Below are 17,102 nucleotides of genomic sequence, written 5' to 3'. Positions count from 1 at the left end.
ACATCGAACCTGGACTGGCGATTTATTTCACATATGATAATATACATGTTTCAATGCCATTCTCTCAAATCATCCCACCCTCACCTTCTCCCACAGAGTCAAAACGTCTGTTCTTTACATCTGTGTGTCTCTTGCTGTCTCACATATAGGGTCATCGTTACCATCCTTCTAAATTCCACATATATGCGTTAATATACTGTATAGGTGTTTTTCTTTCTGACTTACTTTGCTCTGTACACTGAATTAGAAGCAGATATGGGAATTGTCTTTTTTTTTTTTTTTAATGTTTATTATATATTGGAGTGAAGATTTCGCATATGATATTTGTCTTTCTCTGACTTCTCTTAGTGTGATAATCTCCAGGTCCATCCATCTTGCTGTAAATGGCATTATCTCATTCCTTTTATTGGTTGAATGATACTTGATTGTATATATGTACCACATCTTTATTCATTCTTCTGTCAATGGACAGGTTGCTTCTACGTCTTGGCTCTTGGAAACAGCACTGCAATGAACATTAGTGTGCATGTATCCTTTCAAACCATGTCTTTTGCGTATGCCCAGGAGGGGGATTGCCGGGTTTACATGGTAGCTAGTTTTAGTTACCTCCATACTCTTCTCCATATGTGGCTATAACCAGTTGACAGGCCCATCAACGGTGCTAGGAGAGTTCCCTTTTCTCTACATCCTCGCCAGCGCTGCTGCTTCTAGAATTTTTGATGATGGCTATTCTGACCAGTGTGGGTTGATAATCTCATTTTCATTTTGATTTGCATTTCTCTAATAATTAGTGATGTCAGGCGTTTTTTCATGCGCCTCTTGGCCATCTGTATGTCTTCTTTGGACAAATGTCTTGGCCCATTTTTTGATTGGATTGTTTGGTTTTCTGATATTAAGCAGCATGTGCTCTTTGTAAATTTTGGACATTAATCGCTAGTCAGTCACATCATTTGCAAATATTTTCTCCCATTCTGTGGGTTGCCTTTTCATTTTGTTTATGATTTCCTTTGCTGTGCAAAAGCTTTTGAGCTTAATTAGGTCCCATTTGTTTATTTTTGCGTTATTTCCATTACTCAAGAAAACCAATCGAAAAATATTTTGCTGCCATTTATGTCAGAGTGTTTGTTCGTTGTTAGTGTATAGAAATGCAACAGATTTCTGTGTATTTATTTTGTATCCTGCACATTTAACAAATTCATTCATAAGGTCTAGTAGATTTCCTGTAGCATCTTTAGGATTTTCTATGTAATAGTATCATATCTCCTGCAGATTGTCTTCTATTAAACCAGATATTAAAGAGCTTTGCAAAAGTGTAGAATTTAAGTTTTTCTTTGTTTTGAAATGCGTTTTTCACAAAATATATCTTATTTTAGTATGTAATGGTTTGATTTTAAGTTTTAATTTTTAATATGGTGGATATCAATTAGATATACCCCATATAAAAATTCTTTGACATCGTCAGTAATTTTTACTAGGGTAAAGAGGTATTGAAATAAAAATATAGAAAAGTCTAATTTTGACCTTAAAAAAATTTTTTTTTGGTTACATTGGGCCTTCACCGCTTTGCTTGGACTTTGCTCTAGTTGCAGTGCTCAGGCTTCTCATTGCAGCGGCTTCTCTTGTTGGGCAGCACGGGCACTGGGCACTCAGGCTTTAGCTGGTGCAGCTTGCAGGCTCTAGCGCCTGGGCTCAGTAGTTGTGGTGCGTGGGGCTAGTTGCTCCAGTGCGTGTGGAATCTTCCCAGATCAGGGATCGAACTCGTGCCCTGTGTTGGCAGGTGGGTTCTTATCCACTGTACCGCCACGGAAGTCCACCAGTCTTCACCGTGTAAAGTTCACATTTTATTCCTGGTTGGGTAGAGTGGGTATGGAGATGATGCAGTTAACAGAAGATGACTAGAGATTTGGGGCCAGGGACTGTTTGGCTTTAGCAGCTGCAGCCACTCTGGGCTAGACTGGAGGGGAACATTACCCCTGCGGTGCCCGGGACCTGCAGGCTCTGTGCCAGCCTCAGTTTTGAGGGCCTCCACTTCTGCCGCTTACTGTGTGGAGGCCAGCCCAGAAATAACTGCTCAATGGTGGTTTGAACAGCTGGATGATACACCTCCGATTCATCCTCAGAGACCCTCACACAGGCCTGGGCCCGCGCTGTGTACCTTTCAGAGACGCTGACTCCTCCCCCACAGCATCCCGCTCCCTTTCCCCAAAGTAATAGGAGCTCATTTCAAGAAATTTGGAAAAGGCAGAAAGTGAGTTTTTAAAAGCTAATGTTTCAAGGTCCTAAAGACACGTGCTATTAAAGTCGTTCATATTTCCTTTGTATTTTTTAATGTACAACTTTTGCAGACTCTTTTAAGTGTAAAGGCTTGAGACATTTTAACAGTTTTAAAAATACACGTTTTCCTCATGTTCACTGGTTTTTAATAATATTACTAAACCTACTGTTTATTTTACAAATTAAATGCAACAAATGATCTTTTTTGTAAAATTGCCCAAGGAGACACTGACTTTGTGAGATGGACTTCTAATTATTGATTTAAGTTATCCAGCGAATGTTTTCATCACAGGGTTTTTTTGTTTGTTTGAATTACAAACATGTCCCATTCTCAATCCTCACAAGGTAAAGAGACTTTTTTTTAAGTTGTAATTTGCAGTGTTGTGTAGTTTCTGGTGTTTAGCAAAGTGATTTGGTTCACACATACATATATTTATATATTTTTCATGTTCTTTTGTGTTGTAGGTTATTACAAGATAGGTTCCTGTTGTTTATCTACTTTATATCTAGTTGCTGTTTTTGCTAATCCCGACCTCTTTAATTTATCCCTCCCTCGCTCCCTTTCCCCTCTGGTAACCATTTTTGTTTTCTTTGTCTGTGGGTAATGAGACTTTTTAATGAAGGTTTCCTTTCCAATTAAATTCAGGCTTCTGGGTAATGGACAGAAGGTAGGTGCAACTGACAGAGAATCTTTCTCCGTTTATCAGGAAGGAAAAAAAAAAAGCATTCCTCTTAGCTCTGCACCCCTTTCTCCATCAAACAGGGCAGTACTGTCCCGCACAGCTGTTATGAGGGCAGCGATTATGTACTTACCGCATTGTGGGCTTGGTAGCGGCTCAATTAAATGACAGCTTTAAAACAAAACTCATACTCATAGCCGGTGGCCTGCAATCTCAGGATCTTCGAATCTACCACAAATGTGTGGGCATGGAAGATTAGATGAGATGGCAGCTCACTCAGCACATTGATCTCAGGTCTGTAAGATCAGGAGCAGAGGACCTTGAAATCGTGACCAGTAGGGACTCCTGCCAGTCCAGTGGGTCTTACTGCACTTTCCAGTGCCGGGGGTCAGAGTTCGATCCCTGGTTGGGCCGCTAAGATCCCACATGCCTCTTAAAAACCAAGACATAAAAAGAAAGAGGCAATATTGTAACAAATTCAGTAAAGACTTTAAAAATGGTCCACATTCCCCTCCCCCCCAATTTTTTTTTAAATAAGATAAAAAAAATTCTGACCAATAGAATCTGTGAAATGGGGTTTCATGCCCCAGCCTCCGAATCCATCCTTCTTCAGTTTGCTTATTCTGGAAGTGCTTATCTATGGCTGCAGCAGCTTGCTGATCAGATGTGTACTTTGATGGGGTCAGAGAACCTAAAATGGTTTCCTCCCGCTCACAGAACAGGACCTGTCACCAGGGTTCCCTGCGATCACACACACTCTTGCCCAGTGTTGTCGCCTGTTCTGTGCACCCCTCCTGCCTCCCCAGATCCTCGAGCCCTCCTCGGGTCCCTTCCTTCCTGTTCCCTCACAGTTTTCATCATCACATCAGTCACCGCTCCAGTCTTGAGGCCATTTTGCATGTGTTCTTTCTAACATCTTTCTTGGGCTCCTGTGCTAGGTCAGCATGCTTCCAGGACATCCTTTCCCCATTCTCTGCGTGATGATTGACTTCTTCATTTGCACACAGCGCTATCCATACATTGAATTCTGCTCTGCTGCCTTCTTCTGTTTTTAAAAAAATTTTTATTAGTTTTTGGACACACCACTCAGCATGTGAGATCTTCGTTCCCAGACCAGGGATTGAACCCATGCCCCTCTGCAGTGGAAGTGTGGAGTCCTAATCCCTGGACCGCCTGGAAAGTCCCTGTCACTTACAGACCTGTTTCTCCTATTAAATTGTAAATATCTTGAGACCAGATCAGGACTTCATTCCACGCTTTACCTCCCCTCCCCTCAAATGTTTGCTAAACTCAAGTGAGAAAATTGGAACAGGAATGCACCATAATTTCCTGTATAGAGCTGTTCGTGTTTGGGCAGGGCGATCTCCTTGACCTCCTGAGAGAGATTTAATTAAAAGGCAGAAAGGCACTCCTCCACCCTCAGCCCCTGATTAGATTGTTTTGTTCAAGTAGACAAGCTTCTTCTGGCCCCAGCTCCATCATTTCTCTGGAGAACTAATATCTGACTAGAGGAGGATGACAAAGCATGGACTCTGTTGCACTTTGAGTCTGACATTTTTCATTTCATTTATTCCCCAAGCAACCACCACTTCTGCTAGTCTTTTTGCCATGGAAAAGAGCCTTGATTTCATGGTAATCCATTGTTACAGATCGGCTATATATTTATTGATGTGGAAAAATGAGGCCTAAAGCAGAGAATGAAAGCAAGTATCAGCATCACGTACTATATAATCCCATTCATATCAAGGGCTTCCCTGGTGGCTCAGACGGTTAAGAATTCTCCTGCCACGTGGGAGGCCTGGGTTTGATCCCTGGGTTGGCAAATCCCCTGGAGGAGGGCATGGCAACCCACTCCAGTATTCTTGCCTGGAGAATCCCATGGACCAAGGAACCCGACGGGCTACAGTCCATGGGGTTGCAAAGAGTTAGACACAACTGAGCGACTAAGCACATTCATATCAGTATGTATATATTTGTATGGCTTTTCATCACAAATGTTAAAATATGTAACTCAAGACTTTTTACAGTTGGATTGTTCACACCAGGTCAGTATATTGCATTTAGTTAAGTCTCTTAAGTGTCTTTTAATCTAGAAGAGATCGCCACACTCTTTCATTTTTGCTCCATTGACTTGTTGAAAAAAAGTGTCAGTTTTCCTGAGGGAAAAAACTATCTTCCTGGGCTTTTCTGTTTATTTCTTGAGATGTCCTTTTATTTGTTCTTGTGTCCCTTCTAATTTATTGCAAACTGAAAGGTTGATTAGATTTTAATTTTATAGCTGAATTTAGATTTCACTTTTCTGTCAAGGTGGGGTACCGAATACTTGCTATGGCATTGCATCATGAAGTAACTAATGTTAGGGTTATTCTGAGTTTGGATGGACCTGTGGATTCAGATTCCATTGTAAAGGTTTCAATTCCTTGGTTTCCTCTGTTGATCTTTCCCTCATTATTTAGTTAGGGTTTGAAAAATGATGAGTTTACCAGTTCTGTTTGTTTACTCTGAAATACAGTTCTTCCGAAAACAAAAAGGTGGAATGGATACTGATTATTTCCCTTTCAACGATAATTTTGAGCCTAAAAGATTGGTGCCTGTTGTCTACATTGGTGATCACTGTTTTGGGGGGAGGGAGGGTTGTCACTTTTTTTAACTTGCTATATTATTCAATATCATAATGAACTTGTATGCTTATATTTTCAAGGTATTTCAGTTTATTTCAATCATTCTTTCTGATACCTGGCAGCATCTTTAAAAAAAATTTTTTTTTAGCTGAAGTGTATATAGTTAATTTACAGGTTACAATAAAGTGTTTGAGTTATAAATTCACATATATTATTTTTTAGATTCTTTTCCAGTATAGATTATTTCAAGATATTAAATGCAGTCCCCTTTGCTATATAGTAGGTCTTTGTTGAAGTCTATTTTTGTTTTGTAAGTAAGTTCATTTATATATTTAATTTTTTAATTCCACATATAAGTGGTATCATGTGATATTCTCTAGATCCATCCATGTTGCTGTGAGTGGTATTTCATTCTTTTTTATGGCTGAGTGTTACTCTATTTACTATATTCTATATGTGTGCCACATCTTCTTTATATAGTCATCTGTCAAGGGACACTTAGGTTGCTTTCATGTCTTGACTATTGTAAATAATGCTACTGTGAACGCTGGGGTGTGTATATCTTTTCAAGTTAGGGTTTTCTCCAGGTACATGCCTACGAATGGGATTGTAGGGTCATAAAGCAACTCTGTGTTTAGTTTTTTAAGGAACCTCCATCCTGTTTGCGTCGTCACTATACCAATTTACACTCCCACCAACAGTGTAGGAGTGTTGCTTTTTCTCCACACTCTATCCAGTATTTCTTATTTGTAGACTTTTTGATGATGGTCTTCTGTGTATGAAGCGATACACAGTGTAGTATTCATTTCCTTTTCTCTAATAATTACTGGTATTGAGCATCTTTTCTTGTGATTCTTGGCCATCTGTATTCTTCAGAGAAATATCTATGTAGGTCTTCTGCCCACTTTTTCACTGGGTTGTTTGTTTTTTTGATACTAAGCTGCATGATCTTTTTGTATATTTTGGAGATTTATCCCTTGTTGGTAGCGTCATTTAGAAATATTTTCTTCCAGTCTGTAGGTTGTCTTTTTGTTTGTGGCTTCCTTTCCTGCGCAAAAGCTTTTAATTAGGTCCAAAATGTTTATTCTTGTTTTTGTTTCCATTACTCTAGGAGATGGATCCCCCAAAAAAATACTGCTGTGATCTATGTCAAAGAATGTTCTGTCTTTGTTTTTCTCTAGAAGAAAAGTCCTACATTTAGGTCTTTAATCCATTTTGAGTTTATTTTTGTATATGGTGTTAGAGAATATTCTATTAATAATTTCATTCTTATACATATATCTGCCAGTTTTCCCAGCATCACTTATTAAAGTGACTGTCTTTTCTCCATTGTATATTCTTCTTTGTTGAAAATTGTTGTTGTTGTTTGGTTGCTAAGTCATGTCTCCTACCCTTTGTGACCCCATGGACTGCAGCATGCCAGGCTGTCCTTCACTGTCTCCTAGAGTTTGCTCAAACTCATGTCCATTGAGTCAGTGATGCCATCCAACCATCTCATCCTCTGCTACCTCCTCCTTTTCCCTTCAAGCTTTCCCAGCATCAGGGTCTTTTCCAATGAGTTGGCTCTTTGCATCAGGTGGCCAAAGTATTGGAGCTTTTGACAGAGCCAAATTATGGATCTGTCATTTTTTTCCAAAGTATTGTCCATAAGCGCATGGGTTTATTTCTGGGCTTTCTTTACTGTTCCATTGATCTGTATGTCAGTTTTTGTGCCAGTACCTCCTGTTTGGCGACTGTAGCTTTGTCTATTTTAGTATAGTCTGAAGTCATGGAGTATGACTCCTTCCACTCCATTCTTTTTAGTTTGGTCAAATCAACTTTTTTTTTTTTTTTAAATCCTCTCAAGAAAGCTCCACTTATGACCTCACTGAGGATAAGATTTTTAGAAAACAGATTGTTATTTTTTGTTTTTTAAATTCTTCATATTCCTTAATAAGGAACTGTAGTAGAGCACTGGAATTACTAGTCATTTTATGGCATTGATTATTTTCTTCTTATGTGAGCAGAAGAATAATGAAAAGTAGTTTTACATGTCCTGCAATTTTCCGCAGTGATATTAAAAATGGAAACATGGGACATTTCTTAGCCAGAATGGTCATCAAAAAGAAATGAAATTTATCTCAGAAAAGAGTATCTTTGGATTATGCACATTAAAAACAAAGTAAAACAGACTGAGCTGTGATATTGACTAGATACTTTTAAAATAGGCTCAGGGGCAGAAAGTTAAATATTTAGATTAGTGTGAAATGTTAGCTTTGTAGCAGTGTACCATTGATGGAGTACTCCTGGAACATGTCTCCTCTGCTTGTTTTAGCACCTGACCTTGGTCCCTGAAATGGAATGTATAGTGGGGAAGACACTCCGTGATGTGGGTGGGTTTGTTTGACATTTTCTCTTTGTTTGTATAAGTACTTTAGTTGTTTCTTTGCACTCCCTTTAATACCTCGGAAATTTTGGTGATTTTGTAGAATCAAGATAGTATGGATCTGTCATTCCATACGATCTGTTTGGGTTCACTGACTTTTCCTCCAAAAAGACTAGACACTTGAGTCTGAGGTTGATCTTACTTGACTTTTTCATCTTGTGTTTTTGAAGGGTAGATTGATTATATCACCAAGATTGGTGACTGGCACAAAGATGGAAACTCAGTAGGCTTAAAGATGCCTGTTTCCCTGACTCTCCCCCTCCTCTGGGGCTATTATCGCATATATAAACTGATTCCTTCTGGCTGATAGGTCTAAATGACATGGCGTTTTGCTTGTTTATTAATAAACTTAGTTTCTTGTCATATATGCATTGGCCATTAAGATTGGTATTTTTAGTTTTCCTGTTTCTTGTTTCCCTTACTGATATGTTTCTGTTAAAACAATGCTTTCTTCACTACTGTTGTTTATTTTCATTGGATAGTTTCTTTATCATTTGGTTGAAGAAGAATCTGGTAGTTTTGTGTTTTCTTTTTTCTTTCCCATAAAACTGATAACGTGAGCACCCATCAGAGCTGGTGGTTTCCCTTTAAAATAATGATGAACTCCCTGTTCTTTGTGACCTCGCAGAGCTGTATCAGGAGTAAAATGAGAAAATGTGCTTTGACATATGTTAAGCACTACAGAATGGCACATTGCAAATAATACGGCTTCACCCGGAGAACCTGAAACTCAGGTTTAACATGGTGTCATTTAGAACATGGTTAGTTGCTCGAGAAATACCTTTTTCTAAATTCCTGGACTCGTACAAAGTTGCTGCTGCTGCTGCTAAGTCGCTTCAGGCGTGTCCAACTCTGTGCGACCCCACAGACGGTAGCCCACCAGACTCCCCCGTCCCTGGGATTCTCCAGGCAAGAACACTGGAGTGGGTTGCCATTTCCTTCTCCAATGCATAAAAGTGAAAAGTGAAAGTGAAGTCGCTCAGTCGTGTCTGACTCTTAAAGACCCCATGGACTGCAGCCCACCAGGCTCCTCCATCCATGGGATTTTCCAGGCAAGAGTACTGGAGTGGGGTGCCGTTGCCTTCTCCGTACAAAGTCGCTAGGTTGCATTATACTCCCTATAGACACAAATTGTGATATTATAATGGCCTCTTGGTATTGACACTCCGAGTTGGGGGAAGTAGATAACCCAGAGGACAGACAAGAAAGAGTTTACATTTACAAATTATCTTGCTTTCAGTGTTGACATTTTTTTCTTAATGGTGATCTCCTAGTTTTTTTAACTTTTTATTCTGGAATACTTCATATGCAAAAGTAAAGCCTATTTGCATAATGTTTTGATGTTTTTAACAATTTGTTTAAATCAAGATACAAATCTATGTACAGTCTTTACATTTGGTTGGTCTCTTAAATTTCTTCTCATCAAGTCATCCCTGTGTTCCTTCTCATTCTCTCTTTTTTCCCTTTCAGTGTAGTTACTGAAGAACCCAAATTGTTTGTCCCTCAATTCCCGGTAAGGTGTTGCTGCTTGTATCTCTGTGGTGATGTTTAGTGTGATCCTGTTTCTGACTTTTCTGTAAGTTAGTAGTTTAGTAATGGAAAGCTTGATCAGATTTGGGTTTGAATTTGCAGTCAGAGGGCAAGAATACCTTAGACCAGCAGTAGGTCCACATAATGATTCAGTTCAGTTCAGTTCAGTCGCTCAGTCGTGTCCGACTCTTTGCAACCCCATGAATCACAGCACGCCAGGCTTCCTTTTCCATCACCAACTCCTGGAGTTCACTCAGACTCACGTGCATCGAGTTGGTGATGCCATCCAGCCATCTCATCCTCTGTCGTCCCCTTCTCCTTCTGCCCCCAAACCCTCCCAGCATCAGAGTCTTTTCCAATGAGTCAACTCTTCGCATGAGGTGGCCAAAGTACTGGGGTTTCAGCTTTAGCATCATTCCTTCCAAAGAAAGCCCAGGGTTGATCTTCAGAATGGACTGGTTGGATCTCCTTGCATAATGATTAGTTATATCCTAATCTGTTTTTGTAATTAACAGCCATTAATGAATTTCATCTAATGGTCCATTCCTTTTGTATTTAGTTATTTACTTACCTTGGTTATTTTAATATATTTTCATGAAACTTTAAAAACACACTTTATATAACCCTGTATAAAAGATTATAACAATTTATATAGCATACAGCCATGTATCAGAGTACATCAACTCTAATTTTCTTAAGGGAAATTGCTGTTTTCCCCAAGGGCACAAGATAAGGTACCTAGAATTCAATATGGGCTTCCCTAGGTGGCTCAGCAGTAAAGAATCTGCCTGCAGAATTGGGTTCAATCCTGGGTTAAGGTTCCCCCTCGAGAAGGAAATGGCATCTCACTCCATTTTTCTTGCCTGGGAAATCCCATGAACAGAGGAGCCTGGGTGGGCTACAGTCTATGGGGTCGCATACAGTCCAATACGACTTTGTGACCAAACAACAACAGAGTTCAACATATGGGTCTTGCCTCGATCTCATACATAACGTCTGCTTCCTTCTTCTCTTCTTTAACACAGCCCAGTTAATTGCTCCTCTTCGTTTAGAAGAAATGATAGGCTAAAGGAGGCAAGGTGACAGATTCAAAGAAAGGAACTGAACATTTAGCCTTTAGCCCAGGAGAGTTAAAGATGGAACAGTGACTTCCAGAGGCTTCCCCAGTTTATCCCGTCATTTGATTCTCTGGTGCTTATCCAGGCATTGATTATCATTCCTTAGGACTGCTAATTTATTGCCTGATCCTGTGTATTTTTTAAGATCCACATTTAACCAAACCTTAGTGACTTTAGAGTCTTAATTTCAAATTTTGCCAGAAAAACTACTTTTTTTGAAGCACCTTTTCCCACGCCCTTTAAAGATCGTTTTTAACACGATAATAAATAGTGAAGCTGGAATCCTGTGGGAACATGACGACTGTATAGTCCATCCTTTCACCTAAACACACCACTTTTCATAACATTTCTCTCTCAATTTATCAGTGGATGTATTTATGGAGAAATTTAATCTAGATATATTTATGAAAAATGTAATAAACAAGAATAAGCCGTGTCATTTAAAGGTATTTCAAAAGGCATTTTCTCAAACTTGTTCCATTTAAGTTCTTTTCCTAAAATAGCCTTTTAATTTGACTTCTGGCAAATACTTATTCCTCAAAGGTTGAGCTAAATTTTGAATGTAGTGATTTTTGCATAGAAGCTAAATTTAGCAATTAGCAGTCTCCCACTTTTAGTTCAAATCTAAGTGAACTTTTAAAAGTCTAAAATACACTGGCCTCTCCCAAGACCTAGACTCTGATATTAACAAATACCAAAAGAGATGTGCAAACGGGAAACTATGTGATTCTTTTTTTAAATGTTTGAAATCATATAATCATTTTTCCACTTGACCCCCCCTCACCCCCAAATAAAAAGGATCTTCAGTAAACCTGTGGAAACTTGAGAAATCTTCTTGTTTTTCTTCCCCACATCTCCCTATTTATATATTTTAAGTGCCACTTGATAGGGCAAACAAATGTAAATGATGTCTTTTCAAAGTTCCCTGGCTTCCTCTGTGAAGTCATCTAAAATTCTGGAGCCATAATACAAACCAGCAGATAAAAGTGGGAGGCTCTAGAGAAACATCAAGTGCCTTCAAATGATTAAATGAAACCACAGGAGCGCTCTTTTTTTTCTTTTCCAGTTTGTAGAAGGGATTGTGTTACTCCTTTAAGTGATACTCTTAAGTGAATGAGTCATGAGATTTTAGTTCAGGAGAATCCAAGTTACTTGAGACTACAGGTATGTATATTCTCATGTGTTCGGTGTGTGTTTGTATGTTTGGTATGGATAGTGTTTGTCGCACAGACCCTTTGAAAGACAGGTAGGTTGCTGACTTTAGGATCAAACCAAATAGCTCCCACCTCTGCCTCTGATGACCACCCCTCCAGCTGGGTTTCCAGCCCTGTCAACTCACTTCAAGCCTTCCCAGCCTCTCACCACTTCTCTGTAGAATTCTCCCTTGCATACTGCACAGTGTGGGAAAGAGTCCTCAACACTCAGGTGACATATATTGTTTTAAAATAGCTGTTGTATTTACATCCCAGGTTAGCAGCAGTTATGATAGCAGTTAAAATAGCTTTCTGATGGAAAGCTGTTTTTCATAGATCCCGTAGTGGCCTAAGAAGGGCTCCACTGTCCTTTGGGGAGAGTCTCACCACCTTACCGTGGTACTCTGCCCCTCTCACCAACACACAGCCTCTGGGAGTCTGTGCTGGCATCTCATGTCCCATCTTTGCCTCGGGGCTTTTTGCTCAGTGCCCATTCTCTGGCAGTAAATTCAGTCCTTTTGCAGATTAGCTACTTGTCCTATAGAAGTCATCTTATCAGTCTGCTCTTTTGGAAAACCTGTCTGACTCGCCAGAGGAGAGAAATTCATTGCCCTATTGGATCAACTGCCTTACTAGATGAGTTGCTGCTGTGGAATTGTGTTCATTCCTTTAGAGAAAACTTGTCATGCTGTATTCATAATGTCTCCATAATAGTATGTATACATCATACTGTATCAGGTATTGAAATCGCTAATTACTCTCTACCTCCCCTCTGTAATCTCCAAGCTTCCTGAGTAATAAGACTGGATGTAGTGTTAGACACAGTAGTAGTTAATAAATACTTGCTATATTGATTCTTCAGTTCTGCTTGTAACTCACCAGAACTTCCACCCAGCAACCTGTTTTTAATCCTTGGGCCTCGTGGTACAAATCTAATTCCACCTTTACATGCTAGCCCTTCAGAATGTAGATTTCTGGCAGATGGTTCTCCAGGGAAAAAAATGAGATATTCCAGAAAGTGTGGTTTCTTACACGTGGGCAGAACACACTTAATCTACTTGAACACGAACAGTCACTGTATAGCTTTCCTTCTAAAGAAGGATAAGCAAAGATCTTACAGTTTTCCTTCTGATGAAGTAAGGAAGACAGTTAAAGGTGTGAATACTGACTACATTTAAGTTGGATGATAGGCGTAAGAAGTTACTAAAAGTAGAGACATTCCACTGAGATCAAATTTTCAAGCTCAGTTTTATTTTAATAACTGGTGGTCCAGTGGCTAAGACTCCACACTCCCAATGCAGGGGGACCGGGTTCAGTTTCTGGGAACTAGAGACGGTATGTGCTTGTGCTTAGTCGCTCGGTCATATCCAACTCTTTGTGACCCCATGGACTGTAGCCTGCCAGGCTCCTCTGTCCATGGGATTCTCCAGGCAAGAACACTGGAGTGGGTTGCTATGCCCTCCTCCAGGGGATTGTCCCAACCCAGAGATCAAACCCAGGCCTCCTGCATTGCAGGCAGATTCTTTACCACCTGAGTCACCAGGGAAGCCCATCTGCCACAAAAAAAGATCCTGCAGGTCACAACTAAGACCTGGCACGGCCAAATAAATAATTAATATTAAAAAAAAAATAATAATAATACCTGGGAAGCTCTGAAGTGGGGTCTGGAAGCATACACATCCTTGGGAAATGCACTCTGAACTGCATGGCTACCCCCAGATTTAGACAAACTACATTCCAGGGAAGAGGAAGAATGATTTTGATGTTCCATGGCAAAAATAACTTTTCAAGAAATCATTAACTTTACCCAGAGACAGGTGAGTTATGTGGTAGTGGGTAGGGGAGGGAGTTGGGAAGGAAGAAAAGAGCAAATGGAAATCCTTTTTACAGTTAGGAGTGACTTTGATGCGGAAGAAATTGGAATCTATTAGAAATGTGTGAGGAGGGTAAACAGCTTTATCAGAAAGAACTCAGCATTAGGTTTTTGAAGGCGGTAGCTTTGTTTTAGGTATTTTTTCTCATCCCCCGAAATTAAGCATAAATGCATCATCTTGTTCTGTGATGACCTAAAGGAGTGAGATGGCAGGGTTGGGAGGCTTGTGAGGGAAGGGATTATATATATATTCATAGAGCTGATTCACTTCCTTGTACCACAAAAACTAACACAACATTGTAAAGCAATTGTGCTCCAATAATAAAATTTTTAATGCATCATCAAAAGTGCCAGGGTGATGATTCAGATAATACTCTCTGGCTCCATCCTAAAAAGGGCATGTCAGCCTGTTTCTCGGACACATACTCTCAAGAAATGTTCCCAGTGGGCGCCCCCCCCCTCCCCCACCTCTGTTTATTTCCAGCACCGTTTGCCCCTTTGGACTTGATTCTCATCTAAAGATATTCTGAGTGTGGGAAAAAAATAACTACCAACAAAACCTTGTGATAAGTTACTGTGAACCCTCAGGCTGGCTTCTTGTTCTTCGTTCGCAATGGGATCAGAGGAACGAACAGAACTTTCCCGGGAGCCAGTGTGAAGTCTCCACACCATGGGCTCTAGCCACAACCTCACAGCTGCCCGGAGAGGCATCTTCTGGGACTCCAGCCTCACCCTGCATAAGGCTATTCTTCTAGCAGGTCTCCCAACTAAACTTCCCATTCTCATCTCTTTTTATTCATTCTTATGAAAGGTCCGGAAGCAACTCTCCAAACAGCTTCTCTTCCGTCTAGGAAACATTTGCAAACTAGTCTTGTCTCCCACTGGCTGGCCTGCGGCCACTGGTTACACTCACAGCTTCTTCTTCTCATAGTTCACCATCTGAGCCCCAAACTGTATGTGCCGTGGGCTTCATAATTCGTTTACCTGATCGTCTCTAGCTCCTGCATCCTATGCTGGGCCTCAGCACTGTTTGAGAAAAACAGTGCTGAGAGAAAGAGAAAGAGAAAAACTCGAGGGGATCCAGCACAGTGAAAATGATTGAAAGTTTGGAGAAAGGAGCTGCAAGAGAAAAGGGTGAAGGAAGTGCATAGGTTCGGCTCTGAGAAAGAGATGGACAGGGAAAGAGGTGGAGAACAGTCTACAGTCCCATAGCTTGCTTCCTTTTCATCACAGTTACCATATTGTCCATAAAGATACTTTTAAACAATTGTATTCCTTATTTGGGAATAATCTGTATTTGGGGCTTCCCTAGTAGCTCAGTTGGTAAAGAATCTGCCTGAAATGCAGGAGACCCGGGTTCAATCCCTGGGTTGGGAAGATCCCCTGGAGAAGGGAATGGCAACCCACTCCAGTATTCTTGCCTGGAGAATTCCATGGACAGAGGAACCTGGAGGGCTATAGTTCATGGGATCGCAAAGAGTCAGACACGATTGTGCGACTAACTTTATTTTTCTTTTCATTCCTTATTTAGTGATATACTCTTTGTGTTGTTGTTCATTGTTCAGATTCTCAGTCATGTCTGATTCTTTGCAACCTCATGGAGTATAGTATGCCAGGCTTTACTGTCCTTCACTATCTCCTGGAGTTTGCTCAAACTCATGTCCATTGAGTCGATGATGCCATCCAAACATCTCATCCTCTGTCATCCTCTTCTTCTCTAGCCCTCAGTCTTTCCCAGCATCAGGGTCTTTTCCAGTGAGTTGGCTCTTCACATCAGGTGGCCAAAGTATTGGAGCTTAAGCATCAGTCCTTGCAGTGAATATTCAGGGTTGATTTCCTTTAAGGTTGACTGGGTTTTGATCTCCGTGCCATCTAGGGGACCCTCGAGAGTCTTCTGCAGCACCACAGTTTGAAAGTATCAATTCTTAGGCATCAATTCTTTGTGGTCCAACTCTCACATCCGTACATGACTACTGGAAAAACCATAGCTTGAGAAATATCAATAACCTCAGATATGCAGATGACACCACCCTTGTGGCAGAAAGTGAAGAGGAACTAAAAAGCATCTTCATGAAAGTGAAAGGAGAGTGAAAAAGTTGGCTTAAAGCTCAACATTCAGAAAACGAAGATCATGGCATCTGGTCCCATCACTTCATGGGATATAGATGGGGAAACATTGTCAGACTTCATTTTTCTGGCTCCAGTATCACTGCAGATGGTGACTGCAGCCATGAAATTAAAAGACGCTTACTCCTTGGAAGGAAAGTTATGACCCACCTAGATAGCATATTCAAAAGCAGAGACATTACTTTGCCAACAAAGGTCCATCTAGTCAAGGCTATGGGGTCACAAAGAGTCGGACACAACTGAGCCACTGAACTGAACTGAGCACGTTTTGTTTCGCCATTCATCAGTCGATGGACACTTGAGTTGTTCCCACCTTTTGGCTGTTGTGCAGAGCCTAAGTTTTAACTGGCATGTATACATTACAGCCTAAACTGAGGGCCACCCCAGGGTGGAAGCTCCTGTCTACTTGGGCATCACATCTTGTTACATCTAACTCTGCATCGCACTGACTTTTCTAGAAGTATTTTCAAGAGTCAGGAGGTCTGAGTTCTGAAATCCAGGTGTGTCACACGTCCATTGTGGGAAATAGGACCAGTTTCTCAGCTTCTCTCACCCTGAGGTTTCTCAGTGTCTTAACAGGGAAGCAGTTATACCTGCCCTTCAAGGTTATTTTGAGACACATAATATCTAGTAGTTGTGTGTGTGTGTTTTTAAATTTTTATTTTAGTATAGTTGATCTACCATGTTGTTAGTTTCAGGCATACAGCAAAGAAATTATACATATATCACCCCCCCCCCTTTTTTGTAGCAATTGTTTTTTAAGTGGCTCGTTTGCTGAGATTTAGGTATTTTTCTTCTGTATATTTTTACTGACATAGGATTTAACAGGTGTAAAATTAAGAAAATGTAAAATCCATTATCCAGAAGTAATCCCAATAATATCATTGAATATGTGTTATATCCACAAGGATTTTTCTAAATCTTTTACATTACCTTATTTAATTCTCATGGCAGCCTATGAGAACAGGCATTCCCTTCCTCCTTCTCTTCCCCTTTTTCTCTTTAATAATTTTCAGATAAGGAAGTTTGGCCTTAAAGAAGTTACTAACTTCTCCAGTTGTGGTTGTTTTTAGTCCCTAAATGATGTCCAACTCTTTTGCGAACTCATGTTGTTCTGTAACCTGTTTTCTTTTTTAGTGTTTTGTCAACGTTTTTCCGTATTTATACATACAGATTTCTCATATCATCCTTTTCAATGGCTATAATAATATGCCATTTTAAAATTATTTAGCCACACTCCAGATTTGAACAATAAGGTCCT

The 17,102-nt window shown here is 40.2% G+C and overlaps 1 protein-coding gene and 1 non-coding gene across 11 annotated transcripts in view; both read left to right on the top strand.

Annotated features, from left to right (window-relative positions):
• The window catches only part of RBPMS (RNA binding protein, mRNA processing factor), a 244,006-nt gene that overhangs the window by 179,645 nt on the left and 47,259 nt on the right, over positions 1-17,102 (top strand). The gene's annotated exons all lie outside the window — the stretch shown is intronic.
• On the top strand, positions 15,020-15,091 carry TRNAF-GAA. The gene has a single exon. It is a non-coding gene; the product is annotated as a tRNA-Phe (tRNA).

The sequence above is a fragment of the Bubalus bubalis genome, chromosome 1 (assembly GCF_019923935.1).
Source record: "Bubalus bubalis isolate 160015118507 breed Murrah chromosome 1, NDDB_SH_1, whole genome shotgun sequence".
Classification (NCBI taxonomy): Eukaryota; Metazoa; Chordata; class Mammalia; order Artiodactyla; family Bovidae; genus Bubalus; species Bubalus bubalis.
This window is presented reverse-complemented; position numbering and strand designations above follow the sequence as displayed.